We start from the raw sequence: 16384 nt of genomic DNA on the forward strand, positions 1-16384 counted from the left end.
AAGAAGATGGCTCACCACCACCTTCGCAAGAAAAATTAGGGATTTGCAACAAAAGCTAGCATAGCCAGTGATGTGGAGTCATGTAGACATGAGCCAATATATTTTTTAAATCTTCTAGTTGAGAAAAGGCCTGTATTTACATAACACCTTTCATAGCAAGGGGCTGGTTTAGCTCAGTGGGTTAGACAGCTGGTTTGTGATGCAGAACAAGGCCAGCAGTGCGGGTTCAATTCCCGTACCAGCTTACCAAAACAGGCGCCGGAATGTGGCGACTCGGGGCTTTTCACAGTAACTTCATATTTGTGACAATGAAAGGTTTTTGTTATTATTATTTTATCCTCAGAACATCTGAAAGCATTTTGCAGCCAATGACGTGCTTTAGAAATGTGATCATTGTGGTAATGCAGGCAAACATGACAACTATTTTTCATATATGGGCCCTGTGACAATCAATAAGATAAATGATCAAGTTACCTGATATGCTGGTGTTGGTTGGGTGGTAATTTGTGGTCACAATGCCAGGAAAAATTATTTCCTCAATAGTGTCCAGAGATCTTTAATATCAACCCACGAGGCAGATAGTGCCTCAATTTAGGTTTGATCTGAGAGACTGCACCTCTCAAGACTGAAACCTTGATTATATGCTCAAGTCTCTCGAATGTGGCTTGAAGTGACAACGATCTGTCTTGAGACAAGAATACCACTGAACCAAGACTGACATCCTAATAATCCACAGTTAATCACTGAAAGTATAACAAACATAATTGGTAAGTTAAAAGTGTGCTGTATTGCTGCAGCAAATTACCAAAATGTAACTACATGTTGCTTATTTTCAGAAAATAAACTAAAGATCCTTCACAAAATATATTATGCATCTGCGGTGAATCTGATTCTCCTGAATACAGTGACATATTTCTAGAAATTAACAGGACTGTTAACAGGTGTTGCAGACAATTTGGATAAAGGTTGTTCAAATCATCAGCAATATTTATTGGCCAAAATTTTAATCCACATCGCTCATTACGGAAGAAAGTAGTGTTATTACCTCAGTAATTAGCAGGATTCAAATGGCACCATTGTTCGTCCGAGGATATTTGTAGTTCCAAGAGCCACGTTTAACTTCTGGTACATTAGGCAATTGAAAACAAAGGAATATTGCTATATAGTTGGAAGAGTGTCAAAAAAACACCTCAGTGATCAACCTAGTGTTAAGAATTACTGGTCTGACATTATCCATTGACTGTTTAGGCATGCTTTTTAATTTGGTCAATGTGCTAGCTTCAGCAAACAAATTTTATCATATTTTCGGGTATTAACTAAATTCATTCTGTCCTGAGCCAAATATTGTGTAAATGTATTTGGAAATACTGTGTCACCTAAAGGCACCACAAAATAGTGAGCCAGTCGGAGCAGAACATTAACAAAGAGTATGAGTAAAGCAGTTAACTTAGTATCCTCAGTGATTGCAAGGATCCATTTCTCCAGAAGTGTGAAAATCATTCAGCTTCTGGGCATATGTGAAACATATTCATAACTAGGTACAGGTGCCAATGCCAACAGGCATTCACGTAAGCATTCTGCAATTACATGAGCTCTAGACCTCAAAATCCTTCAGCTGAATTCATTTGCGGACTGTCTCTTTCTTGAAAACACAAGTGCCGTTAATTGGTAATCCTCTTCAATCAACTTTTTAAAAATTCATTTGTGGGATGTGAGCAACGCTGGCTGGGCCAGCATTTATTGCCCATCCCTAACTGCCTTTGAGAAGGTGGTGGTGAGCTGAAACAACTGTCGAAGGAAACTATCATTTCTATCTCCCCGGTTCCTTAGCTGCACCTCCAGCTCTCTCAACCACTTCTCTCCTTGAACATTTCCTTCACATTTATTTCCTTCCTTGCAGTGGTACATCACTCGGCGATGCAGTTCCCTTTTCCCTGCCCCTTCTCATCTATGTTGGTTCAAAGAGCCTCTGTGTCTGTACAGCTGGGCCAGAAAATCTACCAGGAGAAATGTTTTTGTTTCTTCGAAATTTCTTTTCAGGATTTAACCTTTGATGTCATAACTTCAGAAGTAAAACATGCTGTTATAATAAGACAGCAAGCTTTCCCAGTTATGGTACTAAAGTCAGGCAACAAGTTATCAGGTTGTTTTCATTCATTCCTATCTGACCTTTACTATTTATTTAGTGAGATGATGTCTTCCTTCAAAATTCTTTGTCAGTTGATAGGTGGGGCAGCACGGTATTGCAGTGGTTAGCACTGTTGTTTCACAGTGCCAGGGTCCCAGGTTTGATTACCGGCTTGGTTCACTGTCTGTGCAGCAGTCTGCATGTTCTCCCTGTGCCTGCGTGGGTTTCTTCCAGGTGCTCCGTTTTCCTCCCACAAGTCCCGAAAGACGTGCTTGTTAGGTGAATTGGACACCGGAGTGTGGCGACTAGGGGATTTTCACAGTAACTTCATTGCAGTGTCAATGCAAGCCGACTTATGACAATAATAAAGATTATTTTTATTATTATTAACACTAGTCCATCACCTTGTAAAAGTTGAGGATGTGTAAAAATCCAGACTGCTTTCTTTCGTTTGGGACGTATTTCCATTTTAAGAAGGAAACCAAGTGTAGTATGCCATTCTGCATGCGATCATATGGCATAGAATCCCTACAGTGCAGGAGGAGGCCATTCAGCCCATCAAGCCTGCACTGGTCCCTGCTCCGATAGAACACCCTACCTAGGCCCAATCCTCCGTTCCTATCGCTGTAACCCCACCCAACCTTTTGGTAATATTATTATGGCTAATTCACCCACCTGCACATCTTTGAGCTGTGGGAGGAAATCGGAGCACCCAGAGGAAACCCAGTCAGACACAGGGAGAAAGTGCAGACTCCACACAGACAGTCACCCAAGGTCTGAATCAAACCCGGGTCCCTGGAGCTATGAAGCAGAAGTGTTAACCATTGTGCCACTGTGCCACCCGTATATACCATATGCGGGTAGTGCCATAGCACCAGGGTCGTTCTGTGGGCCTGACAGTTGGGATTTCCTTTGCCAAATCAGAGGCAGCAACACCTCAACTGACTATCAGACAGGGTCCATTTGCAGCATTTTCTATCTCCTCTGCCTGCCCTTTCACTGCATTCAGGTGATCCAATATGCTCAAGTACAGAAGTAGGAAAACCAACCCCATACGTTTTTGGTTTTCCAATAGCCTGTTTTACTTCAAAATGACATTTATTTTTATTTTCCAGTATTAATTGACAATTGGTATTGGCACAGTGCCACTCTGAAAAGAGCATTTAAATCTGGAGGTAGCGAATAGTTTTGCAGATTGGTATTTGAACATTCAGTGACACCATGTAACTTTTATTTTTATTTCCCATTCATCGTATCATTGGATAATTGAAGAGTGAGAGTCAGGCTCTTCCCTTAACATCAGTGGCCTAATCACTGTTAGCTGCTATCATGTTGTACCAGAAGAGAGTTACAGTACAACGTTAGCACAATGTCTGTCAACTAATGCATTAAATATGGCGACCAGAAGCATGAGTGAGGAGGAGTGTGCATAGGGCAGGAGAGCAGAATAAAGTATTAACCCATTGAAAATCGCAGTACAGTCGTCACCATGTATAGTGGGTAAATCATGTTCGCATAAACTTTAATCATGATGCTGAGATGCAAAACACTTTACTGAAGCTTTTCATCCTGCACTCATTAGGACAAAAACAAAAATGCTAAATTTCAAACGATCGCAATAACTTATACCACAGGGGAAAAGGGATGTTCATTGGTTGACAAGCTGATTCTGTATGGCTGAAGCTTTGCCATGGAGAAAGTAACAGGGAATTAAAGGCTCCCCGTGTGCTTCTGGGAATTCAAAACAGGCACAAATCTTGAAAGTATTCCTTTTGTTTACAGAAAACAGATCCCTGCCTGTAAACGTATGTCGCTTCTAGAAAGCATAAATGAGCCATGTAACGAACTTGACTAATTATCTTAAATTTGTTGTTAGTGTAGCTATTATCACACTCAGGTTTGCTCAGAATGTGCTGTCTAATTTCAGAATCGCATCTAATAGTATTTGTTTTGGTTCGGGTTTGAGTAAGCCTAATCTGTATTTTGCTTATTAAGAACAGTTGGCATGTAGTTTGATTCGATCAGCCAATATGCTTAAAATTTAAATATTGCCGAAAAGAGAGACATGTTGTTGTCTTTCACTCTTCAGGACAAATATAAGAATGCCAAATTTGAAACAATCACAATAATTTATACAATTGGAGAAAGGGGTCCTGATTGGTTGGAAATTTGACCCTGATTGGTTGAGGCTTCACCATGGAGGAAGCAACAGGGAATTATAGGCTCCACATGCTTCCAGGTAACTGAAAAAGGTGCAAGGTTTGAACATACTTCTTGAGAGACAGATGTACCTTCACTGTTTATTTAGGCCCCATTGAGATTGTGACCAATGGAAGCTTGACTGTCATGAAGAGCTGGATATCGAATGTACAGTGGAGGAGATTAGCAAAGCTATTGGCTCCTTAATTACCATTGTCAATGCTCCATGTGCTGATGCTATAAAATCGAACTCATCAATCACAGGAAGTTGGCACTGTGTAGCAACTGAACAAACCTCTCTCTCTGCTGGAGGGAGGGGACAGTGCAAAAATTCAAAGATGGTAACCCTGTACAAGAAAAACGGTGACCACAGTGATTGCAGCAACCATTGAGGCATCTCATTGCTGAGCAATGTGGGAAAAGTTTTTGCCTATGTTGTCTTTGTCAGACTTCAAAGCCTGGCTGAATGTATCTACCCTGAAACCCAGTGTGGTTTGAGAACTGGGAGATCTACAATTGACATTATCTTCACAAACTGGCAGCTGTAAAAGAAATACAATGAACAAAGGAGAGAATATATACTGACTGGGATTTTCCCATGCCCTCCCCCCACTCCCCCAACACCATTGTTCAAATCTCCACCGCCGAGGAACCTGAAACAGGGGCTTACCATCAGTGAGACCGGATGACCCTTCCTGCCAGAATGGTGAGAAAATCCCTGACATTTTCTTCATCAACCTTACTGACGTATTCGGTCATGTGAGCAGAGGTTGTCTATTTAAGTTTCTAGCTGAAACTATTTGCCGTCAGAATCTGCTTAATGTGATCTCCTCTTACCAAGCCAACTCAACAGGGCACCATCAGAATCATTTGAGATTTGCAGTTGGGTCAAAGAGGGTTCTGTTCTGGTGCCAATACTCTGGTATATTCAATGCTATCATATGCCTCAGGGCATTTGGGACATCACTGCAGGTGTTCTTCAGGGTAGTGTCCGAGGTCCAGCCATCTTCAGCTGCTTCATGAATGACCTGCCTTCCAAGTTAAGGTCAGAAGTGGGGATGTTTGCTGATTATTGCACGATGTTCAGCACCATTCGCAATTCCTCAGACACTGAAGCAGTCCACGTGCAAAATGTATCAAGACTTGGACAATATCCAGGCTTAGGCTGACAAGTGGGAAGTAACATTCATGCTACACAAGTACCAATCAATGATTACCTTCAATAAGCGAGAATCAAACTATTGCCCCTTGACATTCAATGGCATTACCATCGCTGAATCTCCCACAAGCAACATTCTGGGGGTTACCAGAAACTTAACTGGACTAACCGTTTAAAATACTGTGGCTACAAGATCAGGTCAGAGGCTAGGAATCCTGCAGCAAGTTTCTTTTTAAAATTAATTTACGGGATGTGGGCTTCGATGGTTAGGTCAGCATTTATTGCCCATCCCTAGTTGCCTTTAGAAGGTAGTGGTAAGTTGCCTTATTGAACCACTGCAATTCTTGAAGTGTACACCAACTGTGCTGTTAGGGAGAGAGCTCCAGGATATTGCTCCAGTGACAGTGAAGGAACGGCGATATATTTCCAAGTCAGGGCGGTGAGTGACTTTGGGGGAACCTCCAGGTGGTGGGGTTCCCATGTTTCTACTGCTCTAATCCGTCTAGATGGTAGTGGTCTTGGATTTGGAAGGTGCTGTCTGAAGAACCTTGATGAGTTCCTGCAGTGCATCATGTCGATGGTGCACATGGCTGCCACTGTTGTCGGTAGTGGAGGGTTTGAATGTTTGTGGAAGGGGGATCAATCAAGCGGGCTGCTTTGTCCTGGATATGTCGAGCTTCTTATGTGTTGTTGGAATTGCACTCATCTAGACAAGTAGAGAGTATTCCATTACACTCCTGATTTGTGCCTTGTAGAATGTAGAAAGGCTTTGGGGGGGGTCAGGAGATGAGTTACTCACCGTAGGATTCCTAGCTTTTGACATGCCCTGGTAGCCGCAGTATTAATATAGCTAGTTCAGTTCAGTTTCTGATTAATGGTAAACCCCAGGATGTTGATTGTAGGTTATTCAGCAATGGCAATGCCATTGAATGTCAAGGGGCAGTGGTTAGATCCTCTCTTGTAAGAGATAGTTATTGCCTGCCACTTGTGTGGCGCAAATGTAACTTGCCATTTGTCAGCCCAAAACTAGATATTTTCCAGGTCTTGCTGCATTTTGACATTGACTGTTTCATTATCCTAGGAGTCGCGAATGATGCTGAACATTGTACAGTCATCTGCAAACATCCTCACTTCGGACCTTACGATGGAAGGGAGGTCATTGATGAAGCAGCTGAAGATGGTTGGGCCTTGAACACGACCCTGAGGAACTCCCGCAGTGATGTCCTGTAGCTAAGGTGATTGACCTCCAAACACCCCAACCATCTTCCTTTGTGCCAGGTATGACTCCAACCAGCGGAGAGTTTCCCCCCTGATTCCCGTTGACACCAGCTTAGCCAGGGATCCTGAATGCCATACTCAGTCAAATGCTGCCTTGATGTCAAGGGCAGTCGCTCCCACTTCACCTCTGCCATTCAGCTCTTTTGTCCATGTTTGAACCAAGGTTGTAATGAGGTCAGGAACTGAGTGACCCTGGCGGAACCAAAACTGAGCATCAATGAGCAGGTGGTTGCTGAGTAAGTGCCCCTTGATAGCACAGTGGATGACTCCTTCCATCGCTTTCCTGATAATGGAGAGTGGACTGATAGGGTGATAATTGGCTGGATTGGATTTATCCTCTTTCTTGTGTACAGGACACACCTGGGCAATTTTCCTCATTGCCGGATAGATGCCAGAGTTGGAGCTGTACTGGAACAGCTTGTCTAGGGGTGTGGAGAGTTCAGAGGCAAGGAATCCTGCGATGAGTAACTCCAATCCTGATTCCCCAAAGCCTGTCCACAACCTACAAGAACAAGTCAGGAGTGTGATGGAATATTCCCCACTTTCCTGGATCAGTGCAGCTCCAACAATGCTCAAGAAGCTCAGTACCATGCAAGACAATACAGCCCGCTTGATTGGCACCCCTTCCACAAATCCTGGTGTGTAGTCTATCCAGTCCAGGTGATGTATCCACCTTCCAACCTTTCAGTTTTCCCACAACCTTCTCCTTAATGATGGCTACTATATTCTGCTGTGCCCTCTGATTCTCGTGGAGCTCTGGCACCCTACTGGTGTCTTCAACTGTGAAGACTGATGCAAAGCAAGTTCAGTTCCTCTGCCCTTTCTTTGTTTCCTATTATTACTTCTCCAGCCACATTTTCTAGAGGTCCAATGTCTATTTTTGTCTCTTTCTTACCTTTCATATGTTGAAAAAAAACTCTTCCTACCTTCTTTTATATTGCCAGCTAGCTTGCACTCATAATTTTAAAAAATAAATTTAGAGTACAAATTCATTTTTTTTCCAATTAAGGGGCAATTTAGCGTGGCCAATCCTCCTAGCTTGCTCATCTTTTGGGTTGTGGGGGTGAAACCCACGCAAACACGGGGAGAATGTGCAAACTCCACACGGACAGTGACCCAGAGCCGGGAATGAACCTGGGACCTTGGCACCGTGAGGCCGCAGTGCTAACTCACTGCGCCACCATGCTACCCAGCCTGTACTCATAATTCATCTTCTCCTCCCTTATTATTTTTTTAGTTGTCCTCTGCTTGCTTTTAAAGGTTTCCCAATCCTCTGGCTTCCCACTAATCCTCGCCATTTTGTATGCTTTCTCTTTTGCTTTTATGGTGTCCTTGACTTCCCTCGCCAGCCATGGATGCCTTGTCCTCTCCTTAGCATGTTTTCTCCTTCTTGGGATGAATTTCTGCTGTGCCTCCCGAATAATCCCCCAAAACTCCTGCCATTGCTGTTCAACTGTATTCCCTGCTAGTCTCCTTTTCCAAGCAACTCTGGCCAGCTCCTCCCTCATGTCTTTGTAGTTACCCTTATTTACTTGCAATACCGTTACATCTGATTCCAGCTTCTCCCTCTCAAACTGCAGGGTAAATTCCATCATATTGTGGTCACTACTCCCGAAGGGTTCCTTCACCTTAAGTTCCGTAATCAAGTCTGCCTCATTACACATCACCAAATCCAAAATTGCCTGTTCACTAGTAGGCTCTATCATAAGCTGCTCCAAAAAAAAACCTCTTAGACATTCCACAAATTCCTTTTCTTAGGATCCACTACAACCTGATTTTCCCAGTCCACCTGCATATTGAAGTCCCCCATGATTATTGTAATGTTGTCTTTTTTACATGCCTTTTCTGTCTCCTGATTTATTTTCTGCCCCACATCCTGATGACTGTTAGGGAGCCTATGTATGGCTTACACAGAGCTTGCCGACTGAAGCCAAACAGTGGTTGTAGAGGGTCGCTTTTCAAACTGGAGGCCTGTGACCAATGTGTGCCTCAGGGATTGGTTCTGGGTCCACTGTTATTTGTTTCATATATATATATTAATGATTTGGATGAGAATGTAGGAGGCATGGTTTGTAAGTTTGAAGATGACACCAAAATCGGTGGCCTAGTGGATAGTGAAGAAGGTTATATAAGATTTCAACAGGATCTTGACCAATTGGGCCAGTGGGCCGATAAATTGCAGATGGAGTTCAATTTGGATAAATGTGAGATGATACATTTTGGAAGATCAGGGCAGGACCTACTCAGTTAATGGTAGGGAGTTGGGGAGAGTTACAGAACAATGGGATCTTGGGGTATTGGTTCATAGCTCCTTGAAGGTGAAGTCGCAGGTGGACAGGGTGGTGAAGAAGCCATTCAGCATGCTTGGTCATATTGGTCAGAATATTGAATACAGGAGTTGTGATGTCTTGTTGAAGTTGTACAAGACAATAGTAAGACCGCACATGGAATACATTGGTCATCATAATATAGGAAGGATAATGTTAAACTACAAAGAGTGCAGAAGAGATTTATGAAGATGCCACCAGGACTTGATGGTCTGAGTTATAAGGAGAGGTTGGATAGGCTGGGATTTATTTCCCTGGAGCGTAGGAGGCTCAGGTGTGAACTTATCGAGGTCTATAAAATAATGAGGAGCATAGATAAGGTGGATAGTCAACATCTTTTCCCAAAGGAAGAGGACTGTAGAACTAGAGGGAATAGAATCATAGAATCATAGGATTTACAGTGCAGAAGGAGCTACTCGGCTCATCGAGTCTGCACTGGCCCTTACAAAGAGCACCCTACTCAAGCCCACGTCTCTACCCTTTCCCGTGACCCAGTAACCCCCACTTAACCTTTTTTGACACTAAGGGCAATTTAGCATGGCCAATCCACCTAAGCCGCACATCTTTGGACTGTGGGAGGAAACCGGAGCAAAGGGAGGAAGCCCACACAGACAGGGGGAGAACGTGCAGACTCCGAACAGTCAGTGACCCAAGCCGCAAATCGAAGCTGGGACCCTGGAGCTGTGAAGCAAATATGCTACCGTGCTGCCGTGTTTAAGGTGAAAGGGGAGAGATATAAGAGACCAGAGGGAAATTGTTTCACACAGAGGGTGGTGAGCATCTGGAATGGGATGCCAGAGGCAGAGGTAGAGACGGGTACAATATTTTCCTTTTAAAATCAGTTGGACTGTTACATGGGCAGGGTAGGTACAAAGACATATGGGCCAAATGCGGGTAAGTGGGACTAGCTTAGTGACAGAAACTGTCCGCATGGACAAGCTGAGCTGAAGGGCCTGTTTCCATGCTCTAAACATCTATGACTCTGTGACTCTACAACTCACATTAGGGTCTTTTTACCTTTGCGATTCCTCAACTCTACCCAAAGAGATTCTATGCCTTCGGATCCTCTATCGCTCCTTGTTATCAATTTGACTTCATTCCTTCCTAACAATGCAACCTCGCCCCCTTTGCCCATCTGCCTGTCTTTCGATAGGAACCATATCCTTGCATATTTAGATCCCTGCACTTATCCCTTTGCATCCACGTCTCTATGATGCCTGTTATATTACCACAATTGGTAATATGTTGTATTCTTTGTCTTTTCCTTCAGGATAGCCCAATGTAGTGTTGACAAAGAATATACCAATCAAAAGATTGAATCAAACTAATTCATTATTACACTACTTATTAAATGAAGTTTGCACACTCTACTGAGTTATAGATAATAAACAAATGATATTGAATCTGTACTACAGTATTCAATATTCTATACAACTACTAAACTACACTATGACTTGACCTTGTGCTGTATATCTCTATTCAACTTTCACTCAGCTCTCTCTATGTTCACTTCAGCTTCTCCCTATGCTTCTCCCAGAATTTCTAGAGAGGCTGTCTTATATACAGTAAATTATTAATGCCCTCTAGTGTTTGATTTACACATAGGTGCAATTATTCACCCTTCACTATACTGACTATATACATATCATTACAATCCCCACAACATCGTACCGGCCAATTTCAATGTGTGCAACCAGCTCATTTACCTTGTTCCATATACTGCCACAACATCCTCAGTCCTGCATTGATCACCTCCCTTCTCACACTTGTCATCTTTTTTGCTCTTCTTGAGGTGATGTTGTTCTCTTATTTTTGTTCTCTATTTCCCCTTCAGTCATACACATTCTTAGCTAACACTTTGGTTCCCACCCCTCTGCCATATTAGTTTAAATCCTCCCGAGTGGCTCTAGCAAACCTACCAGCCAGGATATTGGTGCCCCTCCAGTTTAAATGCAACCCATCCTTCTTGTGCAGGTTCCACCTGCCCCAGAAGAGATCCCAACGCTCCAGAAATCTGAAACCCTCCCTCCTACATCACCAGTTTAGCCATGTGTTTATCTGCACTACCCTCCTATTTCTAGCCTCACCGGCACGTGGCACAGGGAGTACTCCTGAGATTACAACCCTAGAGGTCCTGCTTTTTAGCCTCCTGCCTAACTCCCTGAATTCCTTCTGCAAGACCTCATCCTGCCCATGCCGTTAGTACCTATGTGTACTATGACCTCTGACTGTTCACCTTTCCCTTTCAGGATGTCCTGTGTTCATGCAGAGACATCCTTGACCCTGGCACCAAGGAGGCAACATACCATTCTGGAGTCTCTTTCAAGTCCACAGAATCACCTGTCTGTGCCTCTTACTATGAGTCCCCTATAACTATCGCTCTCCTGTGCTTTTCCCTCCCCTGATGAGTAACAGAGTCAGTTGTGGTTCCACTGTTCTGGCTGCTGTTGTTTTCCCCTATCTCCCCTAACAGAATCCAAAACGGTATACCTGTTAGAGAGGGTGATAGCCACAGGGGATTCCTGCACTGACTGTCTGCCCTTTCTAGCAGTCACCATCCATCTGCCTGCACCTTGGGTGTGACCATGTCTCTATAACTCCTATCTTTAATGCTTTCTGCATGCTCCTACGTGCATTCAACTGCTGCTCCAGCTGAACCACGCGATCTGCGAGGTGCTGCCATTCATTACACATCCTGAAGATGTAGTCGACCGGAACTCTGGAGGCATCACGGATCCCCCACACCTCACAGTTAGAGCACTGCATCCCACTGAGTGACATTTATGCACTAGTTAATTAATTAAAAATAAATACAGAAAGTGCAGCGGTTTAAGAAGGCAGCTTACCACCACCATCTCAAAGACAATTAGGGAATGGCAATAAATGGTGACTTTTATTCGTTTTATGCCACATCCAAATAAAAATGAATTTAAAAAAGAAGCTACAAAGGGTGGTTACTTGCATACTAGAACTGACAGAAAGTTGTTAGCCTTACGCCCGAGGTCCAAGGCAAAGGTGTGGCAAATCTCCATCAGAGAATTGCTCTGCACTGACAATGCCTTTCTAGCATTCTATACTGAGGAACAACTTCAGAAGCAAATAGAAAGACTCCACCATGCCTGTAAAGACAAATGTCTTGTGCAGCAAGAAATAGGAGAGGCGTTGAATTAATACTTTGCTTCAGCGTTCACCAAGGAGAGGGACCATGTTTTTGAGGATGAGAGTGTGATACAGGCGGGTAGGCTGGAGACCAGTTACCAGCAGTGTACCAAAGGGATCAGTGCTGGGTCCTCTGCTATTTATGATTTTTATCAATGACTTGGAGGAGGGGGATGAAGGGGGGGTCAGTAAATTTGCTGATGACACCAAGATTGGTGGAGTAGTGGATGAGGTGGAGGGCTGTTGTAGGCTGCAAAGAGACATTGATAGGATGCAGAGCTGGGCCGAAAAATGGCAGTGGAGTTTAACCCTGATAAGTGCGAGGTGATTCATTTTGGTAGAAAAAATTTGAATGCGGATTACAGGGTCAACGGCAGGGTTCTGAGGAATGTGGAGGAACAGAGAGATCTTGGGGTTCATGTCCACAGATCTCTGAAGGTTGCCACTCAAGTGGACAGAGCCATGAGGAAGGCTTATAGTGTGTTAGCGTTTATTAACAGGGGGCTTGAGTTTAAGAGCCATGGGGTTATGCTGCAACTATACATGACTTTAGTGAGACCACATTGGAGTATTGTGTGCAGTTCTGGTCACCTCATCATAGGAAGGATGTGGAAACATTGGAAAGGGTGAAAAGGAGATTTACCAGGATGCTGCCTGGTTTGCAGGACAGGTCTTATGAGGAAAGGTTGAGGGAGCTAGGGCTTTTCTCTTTGGAGCAGAGGAGGATGAGAGGCAACTTAATAGAGGTTTATAAGATGATGAGGGGTATAGATAGAGTGGACGTTCAGAGACTATTTCCTCAGGTGTATGTAGCTGTTACAAGGGGGCATAACTATAAGATTCAGGGTAGGAAATATAGGAGGGATGTCCGAGGTAGGTTCTTTACTCAGAGAGTGGTTAGGATGTGGAATGGACTGCCTGCTTGATAGTGGAGTTGGACACTTTAGGAACTTTCAAGCAGTTATTGGATAGATACATGGAGCACACCAGAATGACTGGGAGCGGGTAGCTTGATCTTGGTTTCGGACAATGCTCAGCACAACATCGAGGGCCGAAGGGCCTGTTCTGTGCTGTACTGTTCTATGTTCTATATTTCAATCTACCAGCATTGACAATGTGACACTGAAAGTTGTTGATCGCTTCACACATCAAAATCTCTCCAATCACCAGCAATCTGTCACTTGATGATGATGTTGTTGCTCGTTCTGGTGAGTGTGCTTTACACTCAATTGGCCCTGTTTTATTACTTAGCTCTAGAGTCGCCAGGTATCTTTATAATACCGCCATGAGGTAAGTTCAGATCAATGACTCAATACACCAGTTAGTAAGGTTCAATCAAACACGTTTATTATTTACACAGTAAATCGATACTCATGCAACTAATACTAACGGACTAAACTATTCCTACCACTATGAGCCAATACTTATCTTCGATAAGGGAACCCACTGGATCAAGGAACAATGGCCTCTTGTTCTGAGACTCCGGGCTTCCCAGTTGGTACAGGCTAAGGGGTCAGGGGTGTCTATTCTCGTAGCGAGCATTGGTTGGACACTTACTTGTCAGTGCAGCTGTTGGCCAGGCCTCTCCTTCTCACGGTCACGTTCTTAGAGAGCTGCTGCAAAGGTGTTCTGCTGGGAGGGCCGGCTAAGAGAGCGAACTAAACTTGGGACCTGATTTTTATAGGTCCCAGGGGCTTCGCGCCCTTTTGGGCGGACCCCGATCCTACTGTCAATCGATTGGGTCTCATCCCAATCGATTGGTATTAATCCCCCAATACTGAGGCTGTCCCTCGATCACGGGGTGGTTCTTCCTAACTGGTTTGTTTCCTTTTGTTTCAGACCCCGTTGGCGCCGGGAAGTCTGACCTGCCATAGAATGTCCCATTTGTAGCTAATCGTTGTATCCATTGTTTCCGGGGATCGCTTCATTAATATGCAAACTGCTGGTTTCGGTGCTGTCTGCTTTCTTTGCAGCCAGAATACACATGAACTTCTGCAAACTGCTTGTCTCTTTATTTATTTATTTTAAAAAATAAATAAATTTAGATTAGCCAATTATTTTTTCCAATTAAGGGGCAATTTAGAGTGGCCAATCCACCTACTCTGCACATTTTTGGGTTGTGGGGGCGAAACCCACGCAGACAGGGGGAGAATGTGCAAACTCCACACGGACAGTGACCCAGAGCCGGGATCGAACCTGGGACCTCAGCGCCGTGAGGCGGTTGTGCTAACCACTAGGCCACCGTGCTGCCCCTGCTTGTCTCTTTATAATTGTCCAGTTTTCCCTGCAACCTTTGCGTTCTTCCATTTTGTGTGGGGAAGTGGCCAACCCAGGTGGCTACAATGTCATCACACATATTGCAAAAGCTGCAGCTGTTATGTCCATACTGAGTAAGAGAGGATCGAGTGACAGCAACCTGACTGAGGACACCAAACTGAGGCTCTACCAAACTTGCATCATCAGTGCACTCCTCTGCAGTGGTGAGACTTGCTCAACGTATGCTAGGCAGGAGAAAAGACTGAACAGTTTCCAACTTTGCTGTCTGAGACATATCCTCAGTTTCTCTTGGCAGGAAAACATCACCAACTCAGAGTAGCTTGCTAATTTCATCAGCATACACTCATTGCTAAGCCAATGGCATCTGCACTTACTGGTCATGTTTACCAGACGAATGACAACCATATTGCAAAGACATTCTGTATGGTGAACTCGGCACTGGGTCACAACCTCTTCAGTGTCCATATCTCTGCTACAAGGACATTTGCAGGTGAGATATGAAGATGATGGATATTGACGCTGACAACTGGGAGACATGGGCCGGGATCTCCGATATCGCGGCCAAGTGTAGACGCGGCGTCAAAACCGGCATGGGCGACGCCGGCGTCAACGGGCCTCCAGGCCCAGTAATTCTCCTGTTCTTTAGGGGCTAGAACAGCGCTGGAGTGCTGTGCGTTGCTGCGGAGCCGAAAGCCGGCCCTGCATGGGTCCATTCATGCCCGCGGTGATCACGCGGGCGCGATTGGCGCCGATTCTCCGGTCACTGGAGAATCGGCGGCCCGGCGTCGGAGCGGTGTGGCGAGATTCACGCGCCCACCAGCCGTTCTCCGACCCAATGCGGGCTCGGAGAATCCCGGCTATGACCTTTGGAGGCTGACTGTTTGGAAAGGCGTTAGAAGAAGTGAGCAGAAACTAAAACCTCATCTGGCGAAGATGGTCCAGCAAATCCAGCACCTTCTCAGCCTTTATCCTCATCTGCAGCTAATGTGACAGAGACTGCCATGCTAGAGTGCGACCCCTGAATCATTTTAGGTGATGGTTAACACAGAATTCACCACCATGGTACAAATCATTGGGCAGGTTTTTTCAAAAATCCCATAGACTTTAGTGAGACTAGAAGATCCTGCCAGGTTTCAATGGCTCGTCACATCTGCTCCAGGAGAACCCGCCACGGGGCGGGTCCAGAAAACCCTGGCCATTGTCTTCCGAAACTAAAGTTGCCACAGAAACCAAGGCTGGGAATACAGGTGGGAGGTTGGTAATAATAGAACCACAGGCCAAGTTGCTGGGTCTCTCAGATCCATCCCAGCCCAGGCCCTTTTCCCAGAGGCGGGAGTAGGAAGGCAGTATGGCAACGCACAAACAGCGGTTGCCCGTTGATTGAATTAAAGGTTGATTGAGGCCTTCATTGGAGGCAGAGTGGGATATTGAAGTCAGTGCTCAGATCTCCAGAGGTGACAGGGAGCAGTTCAGTTGCCTAGAAGCACCTCCTGGACAGCAGGCTGTGTGTTTATGCTTCAGGTAGGTTTAGATGTCCCGCCATACCCCCTTGCCTGAGTTCAATTGCAGTTGTAGGGTGCCTCATTGTGGGTTTATCCTCCCACAGTGGTGGCCCAACTTATGAATCTGTTTCATATTTGAAAACATTGATGAGAGGGCACCTCTGAGGTACCCTCTCTCACCATCTGCCATGTCATTCTGTTGCTGCTTTTAAACTGAGGGCCCCCTTTTGTCGCCACTGCTTTGAAAACCTTCCCACTGTCCTTAGCTAAGATGGAAAACCTGCTCTCTGTCCATGAATTGACCAACTCGTGGAAGTCAGGTGGTTGATTGTCTCCCACAGTGTAGATTTCTGAT

At 44.7% G+C, this 16384-nt stretch overlaps 1 long non-coding RNA gene across 1 annotated transcript in view; it reads right to left on the reverse strand.

Annotated features, from left to right (window-relative positions):
• Window positions 1-1067: 1067 nt before the first annotated feature.
• LOC119970012 overlaps window positions 1068-16384 on the reverse strand; it is a 115885-nt gene continuing 100568 nt past the window's right edge. Inside the window, exon 3 of the long non-coding RNA XR_005461515.1 lies at window positions 1068-1122. This is a non-coding gene — a long non-coding RNA (uncharacterized LOC119970012). The remainder of the gene's footprint in view (window positions 1123-16384) is intronic.

Source organism: Scyliorhinus canicula, chromosome 8 (genome assembly GCF_902713615.1).
Source record: "Scyliorhinus canicula chromosome 8, sScyCan1.1, whole genome shotgun sequence".
In the NCBI taxonomy this organism is placed as follows: Eukaryota; Metazoa; Chordata; class Chondrichthyes; order Carcharhiniformes; family Scyliorhinidae; genus Scyliorhinus; species Scyliorhinus canicula.